Raw genomic sequence first — 8,020 nt, forward strand, 5'->3', positions numbered from 1 at the left:
TCAGAACATCCACTCACACTCACACTTAATGAGTTAATCATTTGTAATCACATAACTGTTCAGATATTTTCGAGTGAAAGGTATATCCGTATTTACATGTGTGAGTGAGACTCAAGAGTTTTGCGTGAGTTGGACATTTGTGAGTGCTCGGCTAGGCCACTTGAACAGCCCTCGATGATTGGATGTTAATACGATATGAATAAGTGAGAGTGATAAATGTACAAAACAAGAAGAAAACAAGTAGGAAAGATGGAATATATCAGATTGGAACAAATAATGGACATCCTCGTCCCCAGTCAATATTTAAGACACCGGGATAATCCATTGAAGTACATGAGCCAGTCAAATATTTCTTTTTCTTGGGTCTAATCTTGAACGCCCAGGTGACTTGGTGTTGGTGTTTGCAATTCATTGATGGCTGAACTAATAGGCAGCTTAATGTTCGTGAATATACCAGCCTAGCGGCCTAGCGGCGTGATGTAAGCGGCATTAGTTGGATTATGATTGTCATTATTATTATTATTAATATCGTTATGCAGACTACAAAAGCAATTTTATATACGAATGCATATTTCAATCACACGATACAATGGAAAACGGGTCGCCATATCTAATAATAAGGTATTGAATCTCAATCAAACATATGTTTACATTGTATAATATAAACACCACCATATTCAAACAGATAATCCGATATGATCATGAAAACATACATGTATTTGTACAGTATTAGTCAATTGATGAAGTGGCGTGTAAGCGAGGCTTGTGAATACGAACAAGTCACTTGAATGTCACTCCCCTTGTCCCACTCAAGTGGTCACTTAAGTGTCCCTTAACACGGGAATTTGGTTGTGTGAGTGAGAGTGGATGTTCTGAATTTGGTAATAAAATTGTGGTTGCTTTCTTTGTTTATAAAGAAAGCCTTTTTAGTACGCTCAAATTGTGTTCCTGATTAAATGTCCGCATAAGAAAACTGGATTATGTTGTTGTATATGTAACACATGTGTATTGCATTAAAATGATTATGCATCATATTGTTATAACAGTGAATAGAATATTGTCATTATAAAATAATAATTATGTAAATTTGTAATATTGGGTGCCTCAGAATCTTGCGCTAATTGACCTTAGACTTTAACTTTGTTTTTATGTTGAAAAAAGTAATCTTACAGTTGAATCTTTAACGATCTTCTACAAATGAAGTCACAATGTTGCTGAAGCGATTGTCTTTGCTGTGACATGAACATTTAGTTGTCTCTATTCATTTATTTAAAAAAAAAAAACAATCGCGAAAGAAGTGGTGATCAGTGAATCGGCTTGAAAGCGGCAAGAGGAAGTTAGCCGATATCAGACCGACAAAACATATGATGCTAAAACATCGCGTCCCTTTAAAATCCGATAATGTGCCGATAAAGCTATATCTGTTTGATACCGGTCTGATGTGTAAGTGCTAGCTTGGAGGTAAGAGCCATTCGATGAATATATTGCAGAACGAGAGAGTGTCAATTGTAGATAATACTGCGACTGAAGTTAAGTTTATGCAACAGTGCCATGCAAGTTGTAATGTGTAGCAACAATGCAGTCATGGCGCGCAAACGTATATCATTTACGCCGACAAATGGATTGTACTGTCGGTGGAATATGTTGTACGTATATACGCTCTTTGTATGTAGATCGATACTTAAAGTCAAACAAAAGTTAATTGAAATTGGCGTTAAAGGCTTTAGACAGTGCTAAATTCAAGAAGACCCCTAGTATTCACCACATATTTGCAACGATTGAGCGAATGCCTTAGTGTGCACAATGATGTGTTATTTGTTTCTTGTTATATGTGTTTCCATTTTAACATTCTTAAAAGCTTCCCGAAGCTTCCTGTTTATTCCTTGAAAATTGCAATAAAAATGAAGTCATGTATCTACTCTTTGTTCCACTATCTGATTAATGGTTTTAGTTATTACTTTAGGTGGGACGCCATCAAATGTTGATTTGTTTTGTGTTTTTCAGCCAAAGACGTTTGCTGTGAAGTCCTCGAGAATCCCTTAATCTGGTATTGAATATTAATATTTAACTTTAAGGGAGGTAATCACGTTTTATTCAACAATACGCAAGTATCGATTAATAACCGTGATACAACTCATTTGTTTCGTTGACGTTATATGTTATATATTTTTGGGCCGGTGGCGTGTAACTACTAAATAAATCTTGACTTGTTGAATGCAGATGTTAATATAAATACAGTTCAATCATATAGAACACATTTGACACAGATGAATAAGGAAGATACCTCCATCAACATCAAGTATTATGGTTGTAGAAAGCGGAACAAGCTTTTTAAGTTCATATTTCTAAAATGTCTAAATTTCAAAACGTTTCACGAGGATTCGATCTACAGGTGACTTCTAACTAAGTAGATTAAGTTCAGCTGCCTTTTGTTACATATAATTTAACCGGGATAAAGAAACAGAATAAGTCATCAGATTGGCTGACGAAAAGGTCGCTCAAGGTCCCACGTTTTACTCAACACATACTTACCATGATTATAGCAATACAAGTTTCACATGAGTGCCTTGAATAAACGATGCCTGGTTTCGAAATCAAGAGCGTTATGTCTGAGATATTACGGTATACGAAAAATCGGAAAGAATAATTGTGAAAAAGCCTTTGGAGTACCAGCGGAATAGCTGGTGTTTTTTTTCTTTGCAGATGTTCAACGCAGCTGAATTACTCATAGGGTTGGTGGCGGGAAAGATCACAAGAATCTGACCTTGTATTTGTCGACCTCAGGATATGATTTTTTCTAAGATAGACTTGAATAAAAACTATAAAAGACTATTATGAAGATTATTTTCTCATATACTTTTTCTTCTTAAAACAATTCTGCATTTTACAACATATTTCATTCATATACAAATTAAGAGTAATTAAAAAGCAAATTTGTTCTTGCATAGTTTATATTACTTGTAAAGAATACAATGTTTGCAGACGTGTGATCATTAATCAGGTCAGGTTGGAGTTGCATCAATCAGTGTTTTGTTACGAACAGGAAGTTTATGATATGTTTGTTAGTTATCTTGTCCTTTTATATAAATGATGAATTGACCAACTCCGGAATAGGCGATCTTTTTCTTCCTCATGTAACTGCTTGATAACACTTAGCATGTTAAATGGTGAATAAGCTCTTTTAATTCAGTTTGTTAAGAACACTGTTTAATATAAGAGATTTCTATCCGATACTTTAAAATCGGCCGCTTATCGGCTTTGCAAACTATATCTTTAGCTTTTTGTATAAGGCTTGTAACAAACATTAAACAATTTTGAATGAAAGCATATGCCATATTAGCAAATCATTAAAACGTGACTAGGTCATTATAATTAAACGATGGATAGTGATATGATTTATGATTTTCCGTGTACAAGTTGCCAAGAGAATGGAATGAACTCGGACTCAGTGAGTTACTGCCAACAATGTGAAAAACTGTTTTGTAATGTCTGTATTAAAATGCATGACCGTATTCTTAAGGAACACAAGGTTCTTGACGAGAGCCTCCAACATTTGTGGAGCAAAGAAAAATACGACACCATTGTCAAAGAAAATGACGATGGTAACGACACCGTTCGGTTTGTCCAAGACAATATTCCAAACGAAAGCCAACATAAACTATCTAAGAAAGAGAATGACAGTACTAACATCAACATCGCGTCTGCGCGAGATAATATTGCAGTCAACAGCCAACAGGAATTATTGACCCAAGGAAATGGCCGTGGTTACACATCTGCTCATGGCATAAAAACAAAGATCACAGGGCAAGACATCGATCGAGACCGCAATGATATTACTCAAGGTGATATAATTATGCAATTATTGCGATCTATTGTTACTTTTACGGTTTGCCCAAAATACTTTTTCACTTGTGAATACGTTATGATCATTGTCACATCTGTAGATATTCATAAAAACTATTTCATTTGAACATTAATACAATGCTACGGATGTATCTTTGTGCGGACACCTTGCATTTCAAGGACGACAAATCGCGCAAAGTAAATCTGTTCCACTTTGAATTTTCGTCAAGAAACAATAAATATGATTGTAAACGAAACAACAGTATTCTGTTGTCATACTTTTTATCGTTTTCTGCCATGTCATTATGTCTTACTTTTGTTTTATAATATTTAATTGTCATATTAGTATGTCAGACTGGCGTGCTTCAATTTGTCATATTGTGTGTTTTTATGAAAAAAATGTCTTAATATCTTTTTGGAATTATGTCATGTCTAACTAACATGTCGTCATGGGTTACCGACATGTTGAAATTCCTGACTAAAATGATTTTTACTTTCACTATGTGTGAATGGTATGCAATTATGTCTTATTGATATGCTATTGTGTCTAACTGGCACGTTTTATGCGTAACTGACATATTATAATGTCAAAACATTATTTCAGTTCATTTAAAAGACGCTTAACAATGGAAACTGCTTTAATAGAAGATTCATAAAATAATTAATGACATGCCAGCTAGATAGGATTCCATGTAAGTTCGAAGTATTTAAACTGCCAATTAGACATATTGGCATGCTTGAGATGTAATTAAATGTCTGTTAGACATAGGAAGATGGCTGTTATACACCAATTAGATATACCGATAGACCATTATAGCTGTAGGCATAATAACATTTAAGTCAGGCAGGATGACACATCACAGACTAAATATCTTATCAGTTAAACATAATTATATTTCAAATTAGTCCAATACTACTCTGTTTACGCTTTGATCCTCTACCTGATACACGGGCTTAGTAATTATTTCAGGTGCAAAGCCTTTAACTTAATGTTGTTTGTTGTTGTTTTCAGCAAAGGAAGTTATCTGTGAAGTCTCGAAAGTCCGTACAACGTTATGTGGAATAGTTGGTAAAACTACAGTGTATTTGGACGACATGGGCATCCGTATATTTAAATCAGACAGAAAAGCATATCTCGAAATTCCTATACATATGATAAAAAACTTTGGTCGAAAAAAAACATTCATGTTTTATTTTGATGTTGGTAAATGCTTCTGTTTCGGAGAGGGCTTTATCATTATAAAGTGCTCTTAACCTAGGATGCGAATTTGACAAATTCATACGTGAACGAAGCTATCAGCAAACGAAAGTAGATTTTGTAAACAAGTGTATAACATAGTAGATGAACGCATGTAAAGGTAACAATGTATTTGAAACGCGTTCGGGCATATATGCAGGCATACATGCAGTTGCATTGTGTAACATAGACAACATAGACATAGAGTTTATTTTCAAATTTTCGACTACTGGGCTTGTCCATGTATTTTCAATTGTATTGTTCATGATCGTTAAAATAGAAATTGAAAATAAAAAATAAAATGACTAAAGCAAATTAACTCATAATGGTTCGATTTACATTGAAGTGCCTTAGAGATTTATATAAGTAGTTTTAGGCTTCAATGTGGTAAATAATACAATTACATTCCGTGTTATTTTTTTTTTTCTATAAAGTACATTCGAATACGACATTCCGGATTAAAACGCAGTACATATATACATTACTGGAAAATTACTTTAAAGACACATGCTTGCATGATAAATGCTATTTCAATGACGCATACTTTTATGTTTAAATCATTTTGACATCGTGCAATGATACGTTAATGAAATCAACAGAGTGGTATACGGCCGTGTTGCACGACAGTGGAATACAGACTACCGTATTTTGCGATATGTATTGCGTTATGATGGGTATATAATAAAAACAGTAACATCCTCTTTCTTCTCTATAGAGTGCCTTAGAAACTTATTGTAATAGTTTTAGCCTTCCATATTGTAAACAAACACTGTTATATGACGTCACCGGAAGCACCAACCAAGGATGGGGATAGCGTGATGTAAAAAAGAATGACTTAATGAAATATGTTACATCTTTTTATAGGTTAAGCTGTTCTGACTGTACAAAATGTAAAAACATGTCGTAGCTGTTTAATGATTTTTAAACAAGCGATTGGTGATTTTTTTTACATTTATAACATTGTCATTAAATATAAAAAGAAGGTTAAATCATTAAAAGTAACACTCTTATTCAAAATCAATACATACGCATGTAAACAAACATCAATTTTTACGATAAACTTTAAACTACTTACTTAAAAATGCATTTATGGAAAATACCGTGTATTTAATAGCAGAAAGCGAAAATATATTAAATGATTGGTGAATGCTAAAAGATTTTCTTTGGTTTACAATATCTTCACATAAGGTAGAAATACCGTGTTTTATGCTTATTTCTTTCAAAATAAACTCGCTATCATTCATAAGAACCATTGTTTTCGACATGGATTCATCCTTTTTGGAATATTAAAACCTAACTATATTATTAATTGTGTTAAATCTGATTTGGGAGTTAGAGTGCATCTTTAATGTTGCGTTTTATGCGCCATTGTTATTTAATTGCGTAGGATAATTCTTCAAAAGCTTACGTTATAAGTCGGTCTATACTTGCAAAACAATTGAGGGTGAAACTATTATTTTTACATCGGTTTGACTATGATTCAACCGAGGAAGTAAATATAGTTGTTTCTGACTACACATTTAAATAAATGCAGTTGCATGTTATTTGTTTGCTAATTTATGTTATCTTTCAAACCCTTTATGGCTAAAACGTTTTTGGATGACTCGAAGTGTTTTGGCATGTGACTTCATTTTCTTCAAATATTTTACATTTTCAAATCATTTGAAAGGAAAGATAAGCAATACATGTCGCTTTTATTTTTAAAAATGTTTTCTTTATTTGTTCCCAGTTTAAGTACAATGATGCTTTTTAATATGAAACTGTATGATCACAAAGTTTTAAACCTTTTGTTTTGTAAGTAGACTGTGTGTGATGTTTATAGTATCAAACAATGACTGCATCGTATCTTTGAAAAGTTTTGCATTAGGTGCTCTGAATTGTATTCCTCCGTCTGCAGATAGAGTTGGGATCTCTTATCATAGAAGTTCTTTGGGTTTACCTATAAGTTTATTATTATTTGATTCATTGTTAAGTTTCCTCAAGTTAATGCATACTTTGATAAGATTTACCTTTGGCGTTTTATCTTTATTTAGGATCGTTGAGATAAGAGTGCGGTTTGTGCACTAAAACTGGTTTAAACCAGTACATTTTACTGACCGCTCCAAGGCGGTACCTAGCAATCCTTGATAACATACCTAGTTTTTTATATATAGTATGTATGCACTGTGATGCTTGTGTAGTTATATGCTGTTCTTCAATGTTTCTTGTTTGACATTATTGGTTATATGACTTTGGCGTTTACCCAGTTGCATTAAACCGGGTTTATGTTTAAACCTTTTTGCTACTGAGCTTGTTTCTGTAGCTTTTTGCATAAATATTGTATCTTCTTTACATTTTCGTATAGTTTATTCAAATTAACCTTAGCAGCTGGAATATAGAAACTGTGCTTCTACTGTTCCGTGACATACTACGAAATCATTTATTCCAATATGTACCAATTTGTTGTTAAAAAAAACCTTTTCAATTTACCATATAAATAAAGATAATTTCAAATGAATAAAGATGTGTTAGTTGTTTCTTTTTTAACTTGGAATCTGACACAAAGTTAGTGATACTTTTAAATCTGTATCATTCAATATTTGAAGAATTCTTCTTTTAATTTTAAGTAATTTTCTATAAATTGAAAATTAACCATTACTTTATTCATAAGTAAAAGTGCGGAATACATGTTTTTGTTCTCATTAAGATGCTTGAAAACCTACGCGCCTGTTGATGCAAGTAAAATATAGATTCAACTTAGAAATTCCTGCATGTAATTACAGAATATTCGGCATTTGAAGCACAGTTCTGTTTGAGAAAAGTCCACTTTATTCGTAAATAATATATATTGAACAATTCTCTTGAAACCGAATGCCCAAGACTGGAGAGTTCAACAATGCAAATCATATGAAAACTCACGCATGTGTTGGTCGATAAAGATAATACATCAAGAAGAAATCA

General features: G+C 33.0%; 1 long non-coding RNA gene across 1 annotated transcript; it reads left to right on the forward strand.

The window, feature by feature from the left end:
• The first annotated feature begins 1,402 nt into the window (after positions 1-1,402).
• LOC128221805 (uncharacterized) lies at positions 1,403-2,796 on the forward strand. The gene is made up of 3 exons (XR_008258990.1): positions 1,403-1,646; positions 2,005-2,047; positions 2,704-2,796. It is a non-coding gene; the product is annotated as an uncharacterized LOC128221805 (long non-coding RNA).
• The last annotated feature ends 5,224 nt before the right edge of the window (positions 2,797-8,020 follow it).

The sequence above is a fragment of the Mya arenaria genome, chromosome 16, assembly GCF_026914265.1.
Source record: "Mya arenaria isolate MELC-2E11 chromosome 16, ASM2691426v1".
Lineage (NCBI taxonomy): Eukaryota > Metazoa > Mollusca > Bivalvia > Myida > Myidae > Mya > Mya arenaria.